This window comes from Chionomys nivalis, chromosome 2 (assembly GCF_950005125.1).
Source record: "Chionomys nivalis chromosome 2, mChiNiv1.1, whole genome shotgun sequence".
Taxonomy (NCBI): Eukaryota; Metazoa; Chordata; class Mammalia; order Rodentia; family Cricetidae; genus Chionomys; species Chionomys nivalis.
The window spans coordinates 20,791,858-20,813,645 of record NC_080087.1 but is presented as its reverse complement, the minus strand read 5'-3'; the positions used below and the strand labels follow the sequence as shown (position 1 = coordinate 20,813,645).

The 21,788-nt window shown below is 45.2% G+C and overlaps 1 protein-coding gene and 1 non-coding gene across 5 annotated transcripts in view; both read left to right on the top strand.

The window, feature by feature from the left end:
* The window catches only part of Sash1 (SAM and SH3 domain containing 1), a 168,552-nt gene that overhangs the window by 47,479 nt on the left and 99,285 nt on the right, over positions 1 to 21,788 (top strand). The window lies entirely within an intron of this gene.
* On the top strand, positions 19,243 to 19,367 carry LOC130870593 (small nucleolar RNA SNORA36 family). Its single transcript, XR_009056737.1, has one exon. It is a non-coding gene; the product is annotated as a small nucleolar RNA SNORA36 family (small nucleolar RNA).

The following is a 21,788-nucleotide window of genomic DNA, read 5'->3' as shown; positions in this document are numbered from 1 at the left end:
GATCAGAAACTGGTTTTAGTTTGTGTCGATGAGATGATAAACCGTTCCTGGAAGAAGAACCTACCCCAAAATGCATTCTGTTTAAAATACAAACACCTGGCTGAGGAAATGACCTGGCTAGACATTCTATATAGGCGTCTGCCACTCAAACAGGATGACCCGAGTTCAGACTCCCAGAAGGCACGCAAAAGCCAAGAATTGTGGTGTGTGTTGGTGACCCTCCTGCTGGCAGTTGGCGAAGACAAGCAGATCAGATTCCTGTAACTCACCAGTCAGTTTGCTGGTATAGCCAATGGATCAACTTCCGGTTTAGTGAGAGACCCTGCCTCAAAAACAAACAACAAAAGAAGCTGCTTGGGACTCTGTCCCCTGTACCCCCAAACATGAGCACACATTCATCCGCTACACACACGGAAAAACAGACATAAAATAGATTAAAATGTTTCAAGATACACAATTGCCACAGAGAGAAAACTTTGCCATTTGTTGTTTCTGCGTGTGTATGTCTTGAGAGAATTCCTGAATGCCAATGAAATTTACATCAGCTGGGGAAAAAAAAAGCCGAGACACTCAGGCAAAAGAGGCCTCTCCATGGAAAAATCTGGAGTTCCCTGGGGCAGGAGGCACATGGCAACATGGCCAGTCTTTTCCAGTAAGACCCAGGGCCAGGACTTTTTTTTTTTTGGAGCCCTGGAATATTGAAACCAAGTTGCCAAAATTGTAGTGTGATCTAAATGTTTACTTTTAACTTTAAAAAAAAAATGAAAGATTACAGTGCAATTTATATGTGCTAATCATAAGCTAATTACAGGCTGTTCTTAAAAATGTCCAATTTGTAACCCACTGGAAGCTGTTTGCTCGGAATGAGACAAAATTTAAAGGGATGTGTTGGGGTTGATGGCGAAGTGTCCCCTGAAGGCTCATGAATTAAAAGGCTTGGCCGTAAATGGATGGGGCATTTTGGAAGTGATTGTATCTATCGTGAGGGTCCTGACTTTATCAAATTAATTCATCATTGATAGAGTCATAATTAATGGCCCTATCAGGAAGTGAGGGAGACTCTGGAGGCGGTACCTGTCTGAAGAGGTAGGTTTCCGGTTCATGTTTTGGGAGTATAAGCCGTCCCCTTCCTTGCTCTGGTCTTTGCCTCCTGACAACATGCTTCATCGCACACATGCGCCCACGTGAGGCTCAGCTCACCATTCAGAGTTGGTAAGGAGCAGGAGACCGTGGACTTAACATCCCTCAAACTGTGAGGCAAAATTAATATTTCCTTGTTGTGTTTTCTTAGAAGGTATTTTATCATCATGGTTAGGGTCTGTGTGTTTTCAGGCAGTTCAATGGAGTTCTCTAGGCCATGTCCGTACTGTTGCTCAAGGGCACAGTCTGAGGCCAGATCTGAGGGCTTTGGTAATGGACCTAGGCCAAGTAGTCCATCTCTTTTCCAGGGTCCTGCTTAGAGCGAGGGGAGAGTTAGGATGTGGAATAGGGTCTCGGACACGTCCATAGGGAATCCAGCGTGGAGGTCACCTGAGGCTGGGCTGTGACCTTTGCAGCTGATATCATGGCTACCATTGACCTCCTGGTCCAAAGATCCATGTTTTAGATTGATGTCCTAACTTAGCTCTGACAGAAAAGAATATCTAATTGGCCATCACACACACACACACACACACACACACACACACACACAATTCATTCATCCATTTAAATGCTGGGGATTTAACCTCAAGCCTTGTATGTACTTGGCAAACTCACTGTCAGTGCTCTTTTGATGAGGCGCGACTCCTTAGCCCCAGTACCATGTCTAATGGCTGGCTACATCTTGAAACCACTTTTGAGATTATTGTACCCATTGCAGCAGGGGATTTTGATTTGCAGTTGCTTTTTCTTTTCTTCTAGTTTGGAAGTTTCAAGATTTCTACTTACTTATTCCTTCATCCACTTAGGCTTTTTGAGGCAGGGTCTTTCTATGTAGCCCTGACTGACTTGGTCCTTGGCTCTGTAGCAGGCTACCCTTGAATGTTTGGCGGTGCTCATACCTCAGCCTCCTGAATGCTGAGATGACGGCATGTGCCTTTGCAACCAGCTTGAAGAGGAGGAAAGCAAGATTCTAAACTGTTGGGATAACTTGCTTTATGGAAGTGGTTGGTTCAGCGTTTCAGCCATGTGTTCCGAATCTGAAAGCACAGAACTAGAGGGCTGCTATGGCGCATCTCAGGACCCCCAGGGAACAATGCTCACACCTTCTATAATATCTCTGCATTATTCATCAAAGAAAATCGTTGCTGACATGTCCCCACCCTCTTTATCTGTCAGTTTGGAGCCCTACCTCCCCCAAATACCAGGTCCTGCCTTGCAAGTGGAGACTTAATTTAACGCCTTTAGCAGCAGAATTAGAGTTCAGATTCAGGAGCGAGGCAACTGCTTCTATCTTTGGCATTCCAAGGCCCGTGACTAAATTATTCATTTATAAGGGGCGGTTTGAGAGACTTCTGCAATTACTTAAAATATGAAGATGGTCTAAATTTGTGCTCCAGCAACTCCATTTATCTCATAGACCCAGCAGAAGCTGATGGAACTTAATCAAAAATAAATCAAGGACAAGTCCAAACCAAATTAGAAGCATGTCATGAATATTCGTGAACATCTGGATGTGGTTGTGGGGGTGAGCATTATTTTTCTAACGTGTGCGGCGGCAGAGGCATGGCTCTCTTAACAGAGATGCCAAGAGTAAGATGGATTTCCATCTGTGATTTCAAAGGGTGTTTGTATTTGTCTGTGTTTGTCCTTTCTCCTTAGGGTGTGGGCTTCTCTTCTCGAAGCTATTCCTTTGATCTCTTTCATCTGTCGGAATCTGTTTTGGTATTTTATCTGGATTCTTGGTTGGAGTCAGGCACGTAGCTCATGGAGATTAAACATTTCTTTATTAAGGGAGAATTTTAACTTAAGGGAAATTTTACTATTTAATGTTTTCTGATGAATCTTTTACATGTCAGTGATGCTGTAATTATCGATTGATATATTCTGCTTCATTAGGACAGCTGTGCATGTCTCAGGCACAGGGTATTTTATTAGCTGTCAGGAACTGGAGTGAAGGAGGCTGTGCTGTTAATTACCAATGTGACATTTTAAAAAACGCACAGTGGGTCTGATGAGGTTTCCATATCTCTTGCTTTGTTGAGTTACCGTAATGACTTTGTGGGGTGGGTGTGACCTGTGTATGATATCCTTTGGGCAGAGGCAAAAACCAGTGATCCAGAAATGGAGATGATTCATCCCCACGGTGTGTTCCCATCCACTCTGCCCCCAGCCCAGACCTTTGGTGTATCTGTTCTTCACAGGTGTGTGTGTGTGTATGTGTGTGCACATGTGTGTGTGTGCGCGCGCATGTGCACACACGCGCACGCATGCACCAGAATTTGAAGTAATCTTCCTTGCCTCTATTTCCCAAGTGCATCACCATACCTGGAAAAGATTAGTTATTGAAAAGACTAAATATCAGGAGGCCAGGGCTTAATAGGATTTAACAAGGACCAAGTTTCAAAGTTTCAGAGATGGGGATTTGAATAAGGAGGTTAGTGCTGAATCCCCTGAATGCCCCTTGCCACGCGCTAACCTTGTGTTTTCTTCTCTCAGCACTCCTAAGAGTCGTCTCTTAATTTACAGATTAAATCCTTGGGTGATACTGTAAGAGGAGAATATTATAAAATGCTAATCTTTTAAAGTTGTGACTGCAGAAGGCATAATAATATTTTTTTTAAATTTAAAAAAATCCTTAATGTAGAAATGTGATATCTAGTCCCCACTTACTAAAGACGGGAATTGCTGTTGGTGTTTTCTCTTATCTTTCTCTGTGTAGAAGCATGCACAAATGATACTTGGCCTACCACAGGCAAGTGGCAGCAAAGACTGTCAATTTGTTGCTAGAGGGAATTGCTCTGTAACAGTAAGAAATGTTAGAAATAAAGAGGGAAAAAAATTAAAGTAATGTAAGAACTCAGACTGCTTCAAACAGAATCCAACAACTTGACATACCTTGAAATTCTGTGGAACAACTCTGAACTTAAAGGAATCTGTTAAACTACGTTCCTTACACCGTTTTTAATTTGTTATTCTTCATGATTATATCCATTTATTTATTGTGTGTGCATGCCTTCTCACTCGCATTCAGTGGTGTGTGTGTGGGGGGGTGTTGCTCAGAGGACAACTTATAGAAGTCAGTTATTTCCATCCTCCATATAGGTTCCAGGGATTGACTCAGATTGTCAGGCTTAGCAGCAGACATCTGTACCCATAGGCATCCTTACCCACAGACTCATCTTGCCAGCTCATTGTTGTCGCCATCATCATCATCATCATCATCATCATCATCATCATCATCATCACCATCATCATCATCATCACCATCATCATCATCATCAGACAGGCTCACCTATGTTCTAGGCCTGGGCTGACCTTGGACTTGGTAGCCCTTACACTTTGGTCTCTTGAACAACTAGGATTTATTATAGACTTGCTGTCTTCGGGTTTCTCTTGCTGCAGTGAACTAACATGACCAAAAAGCATCGCAGGGAGGAAAGGGTTTATTCTGCTTATACTTTCATACCCTTGTTCACTGGAAGTCACAGCAGGAACTCAAACCAGGTAGGGACCTGAAGGCAGAAGCTGAGGCAGAGGCCTTGGAGGGGTGCTGCTTGCTCTCTATGATTTGCTCAGCCTGATTTGTTATAGAACCCAGGACCAGCAGCCCAGAAATGGCACCACCTGTGATGGACTGGGCCTTCTCTCATCAATCACCAATTAAAAAAATGGATCTTATGTATGGAGGCCTTTTTCTCAGTGGAGGTTCCCTCCTTTCAGATGACTCTAGCTTGTGTCAAGCTGACATAAGACTACCCAGGACACATGTACTCTCACAGTGCCTGGTCTACATTCTTAGATCCTTTTAGAACACAACTGAAAACAGACTTCAGAAAATTCCATTTGAGAAGTTGCAATAAGATGAAGATTTTTTGGTTTTACTTGTAGCTTTTTATTTTTAAAATGTTTTTCTTTTCTTTTTCCATTTATTTGTTTATTCTGTGTGCACATGCACACACACGCCCATGCACATGCACCTCCTCCATACATACATGTGGAACTAGAGGACCACTTGGAAGCCGTTGGGTCTCCTAGCTCAGGTTGTTAGGCTTGGTGGCAAGCACTAAGCCATTACCAGCTGAATCGTATTGCGGACCCTGTAACTTTTTTCTTGAAAGCAAAGTTTATTTAATAAGGCAACCTAATTTTAGAAAGTTTCATAATATTTTAACTAAAATATTATGTTAATTAATTAGCATGCAAAGTAACAGATTTTTTTTAAATGCCATTTTATAGATGTTTTGCTCTTTCCCCCTCGTGTTGTGATTTTTAGTATATTATGTAAAAATTCTTGTTGAGACTGCAAATGATGTCATGCAGTATTTCACTTGAGAATGAGTCCTGGTCAGCAGTGACATGACGAAAGGAAACCAAACACTCAGTGGGGTTCTGATGTGTTTTAGTGATTGGGTATCACCAGGAACTTGCTGTTCCAATAGGAGGTACAGCCGTGCGTCAGGAGGTCATGTTACAATGGGACAAGACACTCACAGATAGGGATCAGGTTAGTCACACTTAGACAGGGATCTACTTAGAGCAGACTCCCCCACCCCCAGCTCTCCTGTTCCCACGGAGATGGATTAAATCCCCAGGAAGATGGGACAAAGATGAGAGTCACAACATGAATGAAAGGGACAGTCTGGCTGGAATGGTCCCTGAGAGTCCCCTTGTCTAAGGGCGGGACTCTGTAGATATGCTTTAAGGATGGGGACAGCTTGTGTAATTCCCAGCTCATGCCATGCAGTGAACAGAACTAACACATGCAGACAGGTAAACTTTGAGTGTATGACAGGGCTGGATTTGAAAACACAGTGTTCATGCCAACTGTAATAATGATTAAGGTTTTATATCTGTACATTCATCTCCGTTTAGGTAGTTATCTTTTTATTAAATACTATAGTTGATTGATCAGTTGGTTATTTGATTGATAGAGCCTGTGTCTCACTGTGTAGTCCTGGGCAATCTTGAGCTCACTAAATACATAGCTCAAGATATATACATACGTGCATACACATATATAAACACGCACACACATATACATATAAACAAGTTTCTCTGTGTAGCTTTGGAGCCTGCCCTGGAACTCACTTTGAAGATCAGGCTGGCCTCGTACTCCCAGAGATCTGCCTGCCTCTGCCTCCCAATTGCTGGGATTATAGGCCGGTGCTACTCAGTGTGGCTCTGATCCTGTATTTTAGAAGACATTTACTAGCTATCTGTCACGTAAAAACATATCTCATCTCCTCCCAAACGTCCATAGGTATAACCCATAAAATTTCCTCCCTACAGCACACAATTCAGTGGCTTGTAATCTTTTCTTAAAAATGTACAACATTTTTGCTAATTCCAAAATTCCATGGTATCCTGGGTTGTGTTTTTTGCCTTTCTATGGGTACCACACACTAAATGTGTGGTCTCTTACTGCCTCTCTTAGAGTAGAACAAGCCTTGGTACAGGATATGTAATCAATAAATGTTTGTTGAACGAATGAGAGACAATGACTGTGCATTCGGCAGCTACTTAGATTTTTGCCATCAAAAAAATGAAGTTTTCCCTTATTCTATAGTTTTAAAAAAAACATAAGAAAAACTCATTTTAAAGCAAGAAAGATTTTGGAATTAATGATTTCAAGAAAGAAGGGCCTGTATTACAGATGGACCTTCTGGCTAATAAAAATGTAAAATATGTTGAGGTTCATACATCTAATTAGAGGAGGAAAGGCTCCCAATTAAAGTATATTAGCCAATAAAAAGTTCTTTCATGCTTTAAGGGCTGCCTCTATTAACCTATTTTTTAATGTGGTTCTAAGAGGTAGGCTGTTGTCTTATAATAGATATTAAAGTGTATATGTCCAGAATTCAGCGAGAACAAAACCCTTAAAACTAAAATATAGGAGAAAAATGTATTTATGTGAGGGCACTCCCGACATAGCCCCATCCCTGCTGGTGCTGCACCTCCTCCCTGCTAGTTTCTGGGGGGAGCAAGGAGGGCATACTGGAGATTGAGCCCAGGGCCTGGGGCATGCTAGATGAGCATTCTGTCCCTGAATGGTGAGCTCTTGAGAACAGCAGCTTGAGTTTTTTTGTTTTTTTTTTTTTTGGTTTTTTTTGTTTTGTTTTTAACACAGAGATGATGAAAACACCCCTGTGTTAGACGCTGCACAGACTGGAAGTAATTGAGGAGACTTCTGCTCACTGTGTACACTGCCCATGAGATGTTCTTCCGGCTTCCTATTCCCATTCTACTGCACACCCTAGACAGGAGCTAACACACCCCACAGGCCTAACTGTTCCTGGAGCCCTGGTGTTCCCATTCTCACAGCTTGAGACTGTGTGTGGAGGTGGAGGGGGGTAGTGGTGTGTGTGTGGGGGGGTATAGGGTAGTGGTGTGTTGTGTTTGAGCAAGTGTGTGTGGGGATGGGGTAGTGGTGTGGGTGTGAGCGAGTGTGTGTGGGGATGGGGTAGTGGTGTGGGTGTGAGCGAGTGTGTGTGGGGATGGGGTAGTGGTGTGGGTGTGAGCGAGTGTGTGTGGGGATGGGGTAGTGGTGTGGGTGTGAGCGAGTGTGTGTGGGGATGGGGTAGTGGTGTGGTGTGTGTGAGCGAGTGTGTGGTGAGTATGAGCTGTGAGCAGAGATACAGGTAGACTGGAAGAAGTATTCTAAAGAGAAGGAAAGCAGGAAAAGAGGAGAGTAGAGAGGATCCCTTGTTCCCATCCTGACCCCCCTTCCCCCATGATTACGGGGTGAGAGGACTGGGAGGAGGCTGGAAGCCCTTCTATTTCTGGGGCTCTACTCTCTCTGGTTACAGCCTGGCTGTGAGAGACGTTTATGAGGGCAGCCTATCCGTCGGTGTCCGCTCCTCTCATCCGTTCTCAGCACACTCCTGGCTTGCTCCTCGTCCCTCCAGGTTCATTCCTCTGTCTTACACTTGCCTCTCTAGCCGCCTTCTCTTCCATGGGTCAAGTGCAAACAGCCTCCAGGCCTGGCTCCTGCTGTCCTTCTTCATCTACTCTGGAAACTTGTACAGTTTTTGTTTTTCACATAGGTCCCCATCTCCATCTCACTACAGAAACGCGCTCTACTTAGTGACCAAGTCCTGTATCCCAGCACAGTTTGAGGAAGACTGGGCCTTGTGACTTACACTGACATTGTGACTATCACTTTTGCTGACTTTACTCAGTGTGTAAAAGAAAATAAGAACAGATGACAGAAAGAGAAAAGAAACCAGACATCAACAATGTACACTTAAGATCCCCATCTCATTTAGTGTTGCGAGAAGCTTCCATGGGGCACCGCGGAGATATTTTTCTCTGATAAAGAGGTGCCTTACAACCAGGTCCTTTAATGGGACAATGACAGGGACAAAAAAGGACAGGACTGTAGATCACTCCAGGTGGTCACTCTTCTCATTTCCAGGTGCACATCACCTGGCCCGCCTCAAGGAGGTGAAAGTGTTGGTTGAACACCGCCTTCCTTTGACTCCGATTTGACTCTGATGTTCAGCAGCCTGCTTGTTTTCCTGCTTATTAGTTTTGGCCCGATGAGCTTCAAAGCACAATCCTGAAAGACTTATTAAGGGGCCTGGTGTGAGCCATCCAGATAGGAGGAAAGCCTGCTTCTGAACTGCAAGAGATAAGAAAGGAGTCATTTGGCATTTGCTGAGTGCTGATGTAATTCTTGATTATGTTAAACAGTGCCGCTGTTTGCATACAGATTCCTAAGGTCCCTGCTTGAACCACTCTTCTGTGTGGCAGCTCCCAGCTGAGGCAGCCCACGGATGCTCCAAGGTCTTGATGGACACTAAGAAAGATAGATGGCTTAGGCATCCAGGCCAGTAAGGGAGAGAACAGTGGCCTCTGAGCCAGGAGCATTCTGGACAGCATGGAGCTGAATCGTGGTAGTGGAGAGAGTGGGGGCACAGTCTAGAAGGTGTCGACCACAGTAGGGGCAGAAAGGAGGGGAATTCTTTGGTTGAGTTGATTTCTTCTTCTCAACACTCCCTCTCCCATGAGCACCATATCACCAAGCTGCTCCCCAACCCCATCATCCCCATTTTTAAGTGCTTTTTATGCTGCTATACAAAGATTAGCACCACCCTCCTCCAGAGTTCTTTTCCTTGCTCCTTCCCAACTGAAGCCGTTTCCTCTGATGCAGCAACTTCTCCCTTCACCCTCCTCCCAGCCCTGGCAACCACCGCCCTGCTCCCCTTGCTCCAGATGCCACATCCAAATGAAATTCTGCAGTATTTATCCTCCTCTGATTGACTTTTTTCACTTAGCGCAATGTCTTCAGTGTTCATTCATGTTGGATCATCTCTCACATTTTCCTTCTTAAAAAATATTTTACTTTTAGGGGGCAGGAGAGTGGTTAAGAGCAAGGACCCAAGTTGGGTTCCCAGCACCTAGACAGCGTGCTTCACAGCAGCCTATAGCTTCAGCTCCAAGGGATATGACTTCTTCTGGACTCTGATGGCTTCCAGCACTTCCAAGGGCACATGCCACTCTCCATGGACATATAAGCTTTAAGACATTAGTATTATTTGTGTTTTTATGTCTGTGGGCACATGTATGCAAGCCAACAAGGAGGGCAACTTTGTAGAGTTGGTTCTCTCTTCCTGCCATGACTCAGGTTGTCAAGGTTTGCATGGAAAGTTCTTTTCCCCTCTGAGCCATCTAGCTAGCCCACGATTTCTGTTTTAAGATTTACTAATATTGAGCAATTCTACGCATTCATACACTGTATTTTTCCATTCAGTTATTGATATTTACCTACGACTGTGTGTACATCAGAGTTCCTGCGTCAGTTTCATTGCGGGGCGGGGCAAACCCAGAATGGTTGCTTCTCATTAACTGCATCCCCATACTCTTGGGAAGCGTCTGTTTGATCCCATGGAATTAGATTGGTCACCACTTTGAGGAACTTCCACGTTGTTTTCTCTAGTGGCTCTGTTATTTTAAATCTTGGCAGCGGAGTACAAACATTCCCATTTCTCCACATCTTCAATGCTTACTTTCTGCTTGTTTTGTAAGCAATACCATGGTAACAGGTATGAATGGTATCTCATTGTGGCTTGGGGTTGCATTTTCCTGAGGCTCAGCATCTTTGTGTTGTGTGTGTGTGGTGTTTTTGAAAGTGTCTCATGTAGTCCAGGTGACAGATCCTCCTTGGGAAAGTATCTCCACCTGTGTTTTCTCCCTTTGAGAAGTGGGTTTGGTTATTTTGTTGTTGAGTTGAGGCCATTCTTTATATATTGTGGTTATTAATCCTACATCGTATTTTCTTCTGTTCCAGATTGTCATTCCCTAGGCTTGATACTGTCCTCTGAGGCACAAACTTTCATAATGCTGGTGAAGTCTAGTTCTTCTTTTTTTCTTTTCTAAGGATATTGGTGTTATAACTCAAAAATTATTTCCATATCTGGTGTTAGGAAGCATCCCCCTCTGTGTGGTCTTTAAGAATTTACTACTGTAAGCTCTTAGTTTAGGCCTTGGCCAATCCAAAGTACAGTGTGTGAAGTTCTCACTCAGGTTCCGTTATAAAGAGATTTTAAAGGTGTGTGTGTGTGTGTGTGTGTGTGTACATGTCTGCTATAGTGTGTGTGCTGGCTAGTTTTATGTCAGCTTGACACAAGCTATAGTCATTGGAGAAGATATAACCTCAATTAAGAAATTGCTTCCATTCTATTGGGCTGTAGACAAACCCACCCCATGGGACATTTCTTAATTAGTGATTGATGTGTGAGGACCCAGGACTCTGTGGGTTGGACCACACCTGGACCACCAGGTACTGGGTTCTATAAGAAAGCAGGCTGCATAACTCATGGGGAACAAGCCAGTAAGCAGCACCCCTCCATGGCCTCTGCATCAGCTCCTGCCTCCAGGATCCTGCATCCAGGTTCCTGCCTGGCTTGAGTTTTTTGCCCTGGCTTTCTCCAGTGGACAGTGATTCAGGATATGAAAGCCAAGCATACCCTTCACTCCCCGGCCTTTCTTTTGGTCGCAATGTTTCCTGACAGCGGTGGAGGAGTAACTAAGGCAGTGTACACGGGTGGAGGTTGGAGGATGACCTTGGCTGTCCGTCTCCTTGCCTGCCACCTTGTGAGTCTGAAACGCATTGCTGTTCCTCACTGTGTGTGCCAGGTTGACTGGTCCATGAGCTTTTGGGGATCTTCCGACCTCCATCCCCTCTACAGGAGCACTGGGGTCACAGATGCTCACTGCAACACTGGCTTTATCTGAGTTCTGAGAATTTGAAGTCAGATTCTTGCCCTGCATGGCAAGTGCCTTACCCACTGAGCCATCTCCCCAGCCCAAATGCTTCATTTTGAAGAGGAATCTCAGATGACCCCTTCCCAGCTCCCCTCCTCCTATGGCTCATCTCTGCCTCTTGCTCTTGTTATTCCAAGCCACTCTGATGCCGCATCCTCTGCTTGTCCCCTCTAGTTTCTCCAGGAGAAGAGATGCATTTCTTTTTGAATGCCCATGGTGGTTTTATTGTACACATATCATGGCGTCCTCTCTTCTGTCCTGTATATTATTTTCTCTTCCTTATTTCATCTCACATTATAAACCCAGCGTGGCTAGTGTTAAGTCACAGCCCTGTGTTCCTCAGACCATGTGTCACGGTCCCTTGTGTCGCAGGCTGGCATGGGTTTTTCGGCAGCTCACCATGTCAGTTGGACATCCAGTTAGAGGGAGTCATAACTAGAGGTATTAATGCGAACAGAAACACCGAGCTCAGAAACTTTATGACAGAATATTAAAGGTCAGCTTTGCTTTATTTAAAGTAGAATGGAGATAGTATGAGCTATTTTGACACTGATGGTCGATATGAGGATTTTTAACAAGTGATTTCCAAGCATTGTCCTTGGCTGCCATCACATTCAAAGCTGGATAACAGAAGATGTCCTGGTGTTTGTCATGAGGCTGAACCGCTGGAGGCAGTCATGAGGCACCTGTCAAATGACAGTGGGTCATGCACGAGGTGACTTGCTTTCACCACGGACCATAAGAGAACACTCCTGGTTTGACACGTATGCTCTTGCTGCCTCTGGGAATCAGCATGGTGTCAGGTAGCTGGAGGCTGTCAACACACTTAGGGTAGTGAATCTTTGGGAGCCTTTGTAGAGCAGGCCTTGAGAGTGCCCACTGTGAGAAACTGCTGAAATCGGAGGTACACATGTCGAAGAAGGAGGAGGAAGAAGAAGAGGAGGAGAAGGTCATGGGAACAGTATTTGCAGTACTCACTTTTCACGATTCCATGAACAAATCGTGACAGAGGACGAATAGTCTAGAGAAGATGTTCTTAAAGGTGTCAGAATTGGGCCTCTTGAGGCAAGGGCCATCTCCCTTCCTATAAAGCCAGGAACCATAATTACCAGCATGATATTTCTGTCTATAGGATAGCCTTAATTATAAGGTTGCAGTTAAAGGAACATCCCACATTAAATAAAGCTGCATTTTATAAGGTGGCGGTGCAACCACATTGCTTCAGAAGTGTTCTGCCTAACATGGGTCATAAAGAGGACCTTACTAACAGACATGCCCAAGTTCCACAAGCGCCCCAGAGGTGCCCTGTGAAGGCTCTGCCCACAAATCCATGGAGCACTCATAAGAATGAATGGTCTCCCAGGTCAGTATTTTCTTGCTTAAGCAAATCAACGAATTCTTTTCTAGTGTGCTATCCTGCCATTCAATCAGCCACTAAATATTGATTGAATATTTACTGTTTACCCTGAGGACTAAGAAAATTAATATAAGTTTTTCCTCCACAAAGAACCCACATAAAACAGCAAGGCACTAAATTTTTGGAATTTAACATAATGCAGTTTCACACCCAACATTAATTGAGTACTCAATCCATAAAAGGTGCTACCTTAGACTACATGGAATAAAAATAATTCAAAAGGTAGCTGGGCAATGGTGATGCATGCCTTATATCCCAGTACTTGGGAGACAGAGGCAGGTGGATCTCTGTGAGTTCAGGGACAGCCTGATCTACTTAGAGTGTTCTGGGATAGCCACGGCTACATAGAGCAACTCTGTCTCCAAAAGCAAAAATAAATAAGTAAGGAAAGAAAGGAAGGGAGAAAGAGAGAAAGAAATAAAGAAAGACAATGTATGGTAGTACATATCTTTAATTCCCACACTTGGGAAGCAGAGGCAGGAGGATTTCTGTGAGTTCAAAGCTAGCCTGGTCTACATAGTGAGTTCCAAGATTATATAAAAAGATCGTCTCTCAGACCAACAAACAAAACCAACCAACCAGTCAGTTAGTTAATAAAAATAATGCCTTTTGAACTTGGAGTGATTATCGCTCTTCCTCTTCTCTTCTGAGACAGCATCCCCTGCGTCCTAGGCTGACTTCAGATTCACTGTGTGGTCAAACACTTGTCCTCCCACCTCCTCCTCCCCAGTTACAGCCTGCACCACGGCACATGCTCATATCCTGAAGGAAGAATTCTTCAGCACAGCACAGCTGCCCCGAGTGCTTCCAGGAACAAAGCGAAGCTTTCCTGATACTGATATAAAAAGACACAAGGGCATGTGTGGTGCTTGGCTTTGCGATGTGGACTTCGTGCCATGGCTACTTCGATGACTATTGGACTCCCATTGCAGGGATTCTCCCCCAAAACTGATACAAGGGATGAATGACAGGAAAATTAGACTACTGAAAGAAAGGAAAAGCTGCGTTTTTCAAAGGAAGCAACCAGTGTGCCAGATTATTGCTGTGGTTTTAATAAAGGAAATCAGAGACAGGAGGGAAACAGCCTGTGAACTTGGGGTCGGTGATTTCTTACCAAAGGCAGAATTTCTTGTGTGATAGCACCTCACTATGTAGTCCCGACTGACCTCAAACCCATTCTTTTCTGTCTCAGCTTCCTCAGTGCTAAAATTACCGGTGTGTCCCACCACACTCTGATGTCCTGTTTCTCCAAGGGGACACGGGGAGGTTTTGGATGAGGAGAATGGTATAAAGAGAATGACTGAGTTCTGGGGAAGCTGGGCCCAGCATAGAGCCTTTGTATATTGGTAAGAGCAAAGCTGTTGGTGCAATTGTGAAGGGCCCCTAAGCAAGTCAGAAGGGACGTGAAACCAGGCCATGGGGGACAGAAACACCTGTGAGAGGAATCCCAGTAGCAATGACATGCTCATGCTGAGAGGTACTTCCTACGCTTCATTGTTGTACCCTGGGCATCTAACCTGACTTGTTAGTCATAAATGATCAACAAGAGGCAATTGGAGGTAGTGGGCATGGGAACTCTCTTAGAGCGAGTTCAGCAGGCAGGCACCCTGGGGTAGATTCCTGACCTTGCTGCCTCCTAGCTGAGTGATGTGAGCAGCTGGCTCAGTGTCTCAGGTCTCAGGTTCTCCTTGAAGTAAAAGGAGAACAGCTGGGCTTTCTGGTATATGACTCCAATTTCAGCACTGGAGTGGCTGAGATGGGAAGGTTGCAAGTTTCATGCTAGCCTGGGCTACATATTGGAGCCCTGTCTCAAAGGTAGGGAGAGAAAGAGAAAGAGGGAGGGAGGGAGGGAGGGAAGGAGGGAGGGGAGAAGAAAGAGGAAGTAAATCATAATGACAATAGTGATAATTATGAGAAATGACTTTTTAAACAAATGTATGTAACACATACTTATTAAACACCTATTGTGTGCTGAGCCCTGGTCTGGGAAATGGCCTGCAGCCATGAGGTAGATGAAATGTATGCTCCCCGGGAGCCACACACCCACCTGAGTACAAAGGTGTACTGGTACTTCTGTTGAAGTAAAACGTCTGATAAAAGGCAGCTCCAGGGCATAAGGGGTTAGTTCTGCTTACATTTGGAAAGGCTACAGTCCACTGTGGTGGGGAAGGGATGGCAGGAGGAGACTGAGCTGCTTGGTCACACTGTGTCAAAAGCCAAGCAGCAGAGAGAAAGATGGACGCTGAGTGGTCAGATCGCCTCCTACTTCTCGTTCAGTCCAGGACCCCAACCCATGCGATGGCATTGCCCAGACTGAAGGTGATCTTCCCCAGTCTGGATAATCCCTCCAGACATGCCCAGAGTTCTGTCTCCAATGACTCTAAATCCTGTCAAGTTCACAGTCAATAGTAACTTTTACAAGAACTGGAGGAGTCTCCCTAAGGCTCGGACCGAGCAGAGCAGCAGATTGTGCTTAGTCAGTGGGATGTTAGGCTGTTGGCTTCATAAGGAGAGAATTGGGAAGGTTGGCCATGGTATACCTAGCATGGCTTTGAACTGAGCTCACCCGATGCTTTTTTTTTCAGGCTCCCAAATATCTGGGACTACAGACACACGCCACTGTGTCCAGCTTGGAAACTGTTTTATTACTTTCCCCAAACTGATTTATTTTTAAATCTGTGTGTTTGTGCATGTGCTGTGTGTATGCACATGTACAATATGCGTGCCCGAGCCTGCAGATGTCAGAAAATGCGTCAGATCCCCTGGAACTGGAGTTTTTGGCCATTGTGAGCTGCCAGGCAAGTGCCGGGAGCCAAACTCGGGTCCCGAGGGAGAACATCAAGTCCTCTCAGACTGCCGAGCCATCTCTCTAGCCCCGTGTTTTCCTATTTTATGGTGACAAATATGTAGAAGTTTCCAATGGCAGATGAATTTAGAATTCTTGAGTTCATGCTGCTCCTAGCGTGTGCTTGGCAGCTGAAGAACTTAGGTGTTGATATTAGTCAGTGATTAGTCACATGTGTCTAGGAAGTCTCTGAGGGGACCTGGGTTCTTTGTCCTCATGTCTTCTCTTCCCTCAGTTAAGAGGCAAGCACTAGGAAGAGCCCGACTTTGCTGAAATTTGCTCGACAGACTTTTCTCCAAAGGGTCCCTATTATCTTGTCACACATCTGAGGCAGAAAGCAAAACCCATAAAGCAAAGCTTGAAGGAGTTATATTCATCAGGCACACACAAAGCTGTTCTCCCACAACAGTTGAGGTTCACGGTGAGTCATGACTCAGGTTTGCCTAGGAGCCTCGTGTGATCGAAGTGCTGTCTGAGGGTGCAGACGGTACAAGATAAATCCAAAAGAGTTTGGGAGCATGCTAGCGCTTGTCCCTGCAGACTTCAAGAGCTGAAAAAACAAGGGTAATCACCAGAGAGGCAGCCTACTCTCTTTATTAAAGAAGAAGCCAGGTAGAATGTGGGCAGCCATCAGTCGCTCTGTCATTGGACAAACATCACTCCGGGGGACTACCCTCAAACCTCTTAGCTGAAGGCAATTCATTAAGCCTCCCCACTAATTCGTAGGATTCCCTTTAGAAAGAGGAAGCTCTTTGAAAGAGGGAATTAGGGGCCTGCCCTCATTAATTAAAAATAAACCCTTGGTTTTTCCTGAAGCCAGGAAAGCTTTTGTGTAATTATGGTTTGGTAGGTAAAAGCAATACCACACCTAAAGCCACACCCACCGAGACACTTGGCCTAACTGCCCCCGCCAGTGTAGCCAGGCCTTCGAGAGGCTGCTTTTGTTCTTGTGTGAGCCCTGGGATGGCCACAAGTGTGATTCACCGGCATACGTGTAAGTGACATCCATATGGTTTCTTCCCTCATTTCCCCAGGAATTGCTTGTTTTCGAAAGAATCCATGAAACAGAGCAAACCCTTCAAGGTTTCCCAAAACCCTTGGCGCAGAGTATAACTTCTTAAGGTTTTGTTGTTGTTGTTGTTGTTGCTGTTTTGAGGATGTGTAGTGTGTGAATATCCTCTATTTTTTCTAGCACCACCCCACAGTCATGAGCACTTTTTTGGGGGGTACTCTTTCTCAGGGAATGAATGATGAACTTACTGTGGGCCGCAGAAGGAGGCGCTTGTAAGTTCTGCTCAACTGGTAGATTTTAAAAATAGCTCCTGGGTTTTGCAGTGTGGAACGCCATGTGTGAGATCCCGGATGACATGTGCGCCTCGTGTCGCAAAGCCCTTCACAAGTGTCACCCAATTGACCGCATGCCCTCTGACAGGTGGCAGGGGCCCCCTCTGTGGCGTCCAGAAAGGGGCCCCTGCTTGCGTGTCACTGGCTCAAGGCAGTATCTTTGTTTTGGAGTGGGGGGTTGGGCTGTCTGAAGAGAGACATCCTTTTGGGTCTTGAGCCATTGCGAAGTGAGTTTCAGTGCCATGCTTTAGAAAGCCTGGCTTTCCCCAGACAAAGCTGGTTGTTTGTTCGCTTTGTGGTAGCACTTCTGAGATAGAACCCAGGGCTTTACCCAGGCTAGGCAAGTGCTCTGCCTCTGGATTACTTCTTGTCCCAAAGTCAGTTCTTGCCAGCGGAAACAGGAGAGAGCCCCTTGAAGGCTGACCCACCCTTTGGCAGTGTCTGCTGGAGAGACTTTGAGTACAGACAATTGGGATCTTCAAGACAAGGTAATGGGTTAAGATAATGCCGGGAAACTGAGTCCAGTCTGTATTTAGATGGCTGTCCTTTCTTAGGACTGGTAGCAAGAAGAAGAGACTCGGGTATTACACTGAGCAAGGATTGGATGGAATCCCTGTACCAAGAGAAGAGGAGGGTTACTGAGCCATCATGAGAGCAAGGCCTTAGAAAATAAACAAAGCAGAAGGGTGGGTGCAGGCTAGGGAGCGGAGAAGGGCAGAGGCCCTGGAAGCTGAAGGAAGCCTTTTTGCATGATCGTCAACCACAGGGTTCAGCACAGCAGCGAGGACTGTGCACCCAGCGTATCTCAGACGCCCTCCAGAGACTCAGCCACTCTTGCTCTGTCTCAGTCTTTTCTTTGGTGAACGTAGGAGAGTGAAACATCCCAGCTAACAAACTTTTGGTGGAAGCTAACTAAAAACATGCAGTGCTGGAGACAGTGTGTGGTGTCCGATACGTATTTGGTAAATACTGTCGATGACAGGCGGGAAGTAAGAAGATCGAGACTATGCTAGTTTCAGTTGCATTACTGTTACAAAACACTCGAGACAGCCAATTGATGAAGGAAAAGGCTAATTTGGTTCATCATTTTGGAGGAAGGGTCTGGCCCAAAATCGGATGACCCACTGCTTTGGGCCCTTGGCACCACGCCTGGCAGGGGTCTCTTGCAGAGTCATCCAGTAATCTCAAGAGTCTGGCAAGACAGATGGGAAGAGAAGGAAACCGGGGTCTAACAGTCCCTGAGAGCGCATGTCCACAGTGAGTTGTCAGTGTTTGTGTTAGTTTCCTTTCTGTACTGTGATAAAACATTTACAATCAAGGCAATATATGGAGAGTTTATTTGGGCTTATGGTTGTAGAGGGATAAGCGTTGGGCATGGCATGGCAGCAAGGGGCAGGCATGGTGGCAGGAACAGGGAGCAGGGCTTACACTACATGAAATGGGGGGAAAATAACACTCATTAGAAATGGCGATGGATCGAGGTAGAGACAGAGTCTCAGTTTGGAGCAATGGTCTGAGCTCTTAAGCTCCAAATGAGGAGCAGAAGGAGGGAGAACATGAGCAAGGAAACCAGGACCACGAGGGGTGCACCCACCCACTGTGACAGTGGAACTGATTTATTGTGAGCCCACCAAGGCCAGCTGGTCTGGGACTGAATAAGCATGGGTTGAAACTGGACTCTCTAAGCATGGCGGACAATGAAGGCTGATGAGAAGCCAAGGACAATGGCACTAGGTTTCGATCCTAATACATGAACTGGCTTTGTGGGAGCTTAGCCTGTTTGGATGCTCACCTTCCTGGACATAGATAGAAGTGGGAGGACCTTCGTCTTCCCGCAGGGCAGAGAATTTGGACTGCTCTTCAGTATCGAGAGGGAGGGGGAATGGTGTGGGGGGAGGAGAAGAGGAGTGGGGATAGGGGGAGGGGACTGGGGGGAGGAGGCAATATTTGGGAGGAGGGGAGGGAAATGGGAAACGGGGAGCAGGTGGAAATTTTAATTAAAAAAGAATAAAAAAAAAAAAAAAGAAATGGTACCAAGCTTTGGAACCTCAAAGTGTGACATACTCCTTCCAGCAAGGCCAAAGCTCTTAGACCCCCTAGACAGTGCCACCAGCTGGGGACCAAGCATTCAAATACCCAAGACTATGGTGAATATTTTTCCTTGTTCCATCCACACCACCACTTCAGGTTCCACTCCTAAAGATTCCACCCCACCCCAACGTGTTGAGTTCAGAGCAACTGAGTTCAGTTCAGAGCAGCTCCCCTGTTCCTCTCATTAAACTTTGGGACATTGAAAGTGGCTAAAGGAAATGCCTGAATAGAGAATATTCATATATGTCCTAGTCAACACCAGTTGAAAAAATAATACACCACTTTCCAGTAGCCCTCACCTGGGGATCAAGTCTTTAACATAAAGACTTATGTTTGATGCCCATCCAACCCGAGACAGGCTTGATTTGTGAATGGAGATCCAGGGATTGCCCTCAGGGGGAGGCAGATGCCAAGTGAGAACCAGTGGGACACCCTTGGTGGGTGCTTAGGTAGTACATGGTCTTGTGAGGTGCACCCAGTAGGCAACTCTGGGCATCTGCTGCCGTTCTTTCTGTGGTTAGAATAGCACCTGATCACAATCACTTTGATTTTTTTTTAACGTGTACCATTTGATTGGAACTATTTAAGAGTTGTTCTTCAAGAGAACCATTTTGTGTTTTTATTCGCAATGCCCTCCTTTCTGGTGTCCATGGTGATCTCAGGATAAGTAAGGACAAGTGGCCATTTGTGATCCCTAACAAAACCCCGGGCACATGTGGTAGGAGATATTTATAGAGCATGGTGTGGCTTCTGCCCTTCGCTGAGTGTGTTTCTGTCATTGTTTTTGCAGTGCAGCTTTTGCACACTCCCTTTTTCTTTCTTTATGAATCAAATCTGCAACCATTAATTAATCTACCTCATTAATAAAATTTAAATGAATTTATAAATTTTCATTGATAATTATTATGTGTAGAACACTTTTTATGTCATGAGATCTCCACATCCCCCTTTCTATATTTTAGTATTTTTTAATTCATTCAGCAATTTTTTATTAGATACTTAATCTACATAGGTACTTGGTTAGGTCTTGAGACGATGGTGAATAACTAAACATGAGTAGCCTGGAAGCCTTGTTGTCAGAAGAATGTGGTGACCCCCTGTCATGGGAGAACCTGACCCAGTCCTAGGGTCCGAGGAAGCCAGTGGAGGAGGGGAAGCTTTTAATTTTCTTAGAGTTCTGTCAAAAATACACTTTAACCTTGAGACTCGAATTATGACCTTTAAGGACTTCTCTCGTCTTTGTTCAACACTGGCGGTTGCTTAGTGATTCCCGTCTTTTCTAGTCCCAGTTTCTGTAGGGTGCAGCCCTCACCCTAGCTCCAGAACACTTGGTGAAACTTGAGGTTTACGTGTTGCTCTGTGTACAATTTATGACAAGGAACTAAAGAATCCTCTATTTCCCAAGACCACGTCTTCCCTTCAGTACAATAGGCGTTTGCGTGAATGATTTAGGGCATCTACGTGCTGAGGAACATACAGTGTATTCCGAGATGAGCTTCAGAGCACCCCGGTTTAAGGTTGAACATCTAAAGTTTGTATTTCCTCACCCTGGCTGGAGTTCTGTGGCAAAGGTGAATCCTCTCCCTGGATTCTCTTTGTCACAGTGTGGAGAATGAAGGGAAACCGTCAAGTACGAATGCTTTGATTTGCAGACATTGTTTTAATTTGTAGCTGGCTTGGACATGGTTTCTTACTTACCACTGTAGAAGTGAGGTCTTTAAGAAACAAAAAAGCAGAGGGCCTGGAGAGGTGACCCAGCAGTGAAGAGAACCTACTACTCCTTTAAAAGACCAAAGCTTGGGTCCCTGCACCCATGTTAGGCGGCTCACAACCATTTGTGACTCCAGCTTCAGAGGATCTGTTGTCCCTTTCTGGCCTGTGTGGACACTCACACATGCACACATGTGCACACACATACACACCCAATTGAAAAACAGAACCTTAGCAATAAAACCAAAACACCAGATCTGTTGGTATTGTGCAAAACCCTTTAGCACCTTGGCCCTCTAAATATAACTCTCTCTAGGTCTGCTTCCTTTCCAAATGGACCTGTGGTGTTTAGGGACACAGACAGTCTCCGCATCCTGTTTCCCAGGTATATCACTCAGTGTATTCAAGCTCTCTGCTTTTATCTGCTGTGCTATAAACCTAGGGAAGGACCATGTGTGTTCTGCCCTTGGCCATCATGTCTGAATATGTTTCCTGTTTGCACTTTTCTGGAGGGTTTTATTTGTCTGCTTTTCCTGAGCGGGGGAAATTGCGATCTGGTAGGGGAATATTGGCATAGTGGACTGCTTACATACAGATCTTCTGTCCATGTCATAAGTATACGTTGTCTTTTTTTTTTTTTTTTTTTTTTTTTGAGACAGGGTTTCTCTGTGGTTTTGGAGCCTGTCCTGGAACTAACTCTTGTAGACCAGGCTGGTCTAGAACTCAAAGAGATCCGCCTGACTCTGCCTCCCAAGTGCTGGGATTAAAGGCGTGCGCCACCACCGCCTGGCATAAGTATACGTTTTCTAATTACCACCCTCGTGTTGTTTAGGTGGCTGTGGTCTAACTGAGAAGGGATGAGAAAAAGCCTCCGTTTTTCCTTTCTATGCTGAAAAAAAAAAGAAAAAAACAGGAGATATGGATCAGACCAGCTAAGGGACAAGGAGACATGGATCAAGCAGGCCATTTAAA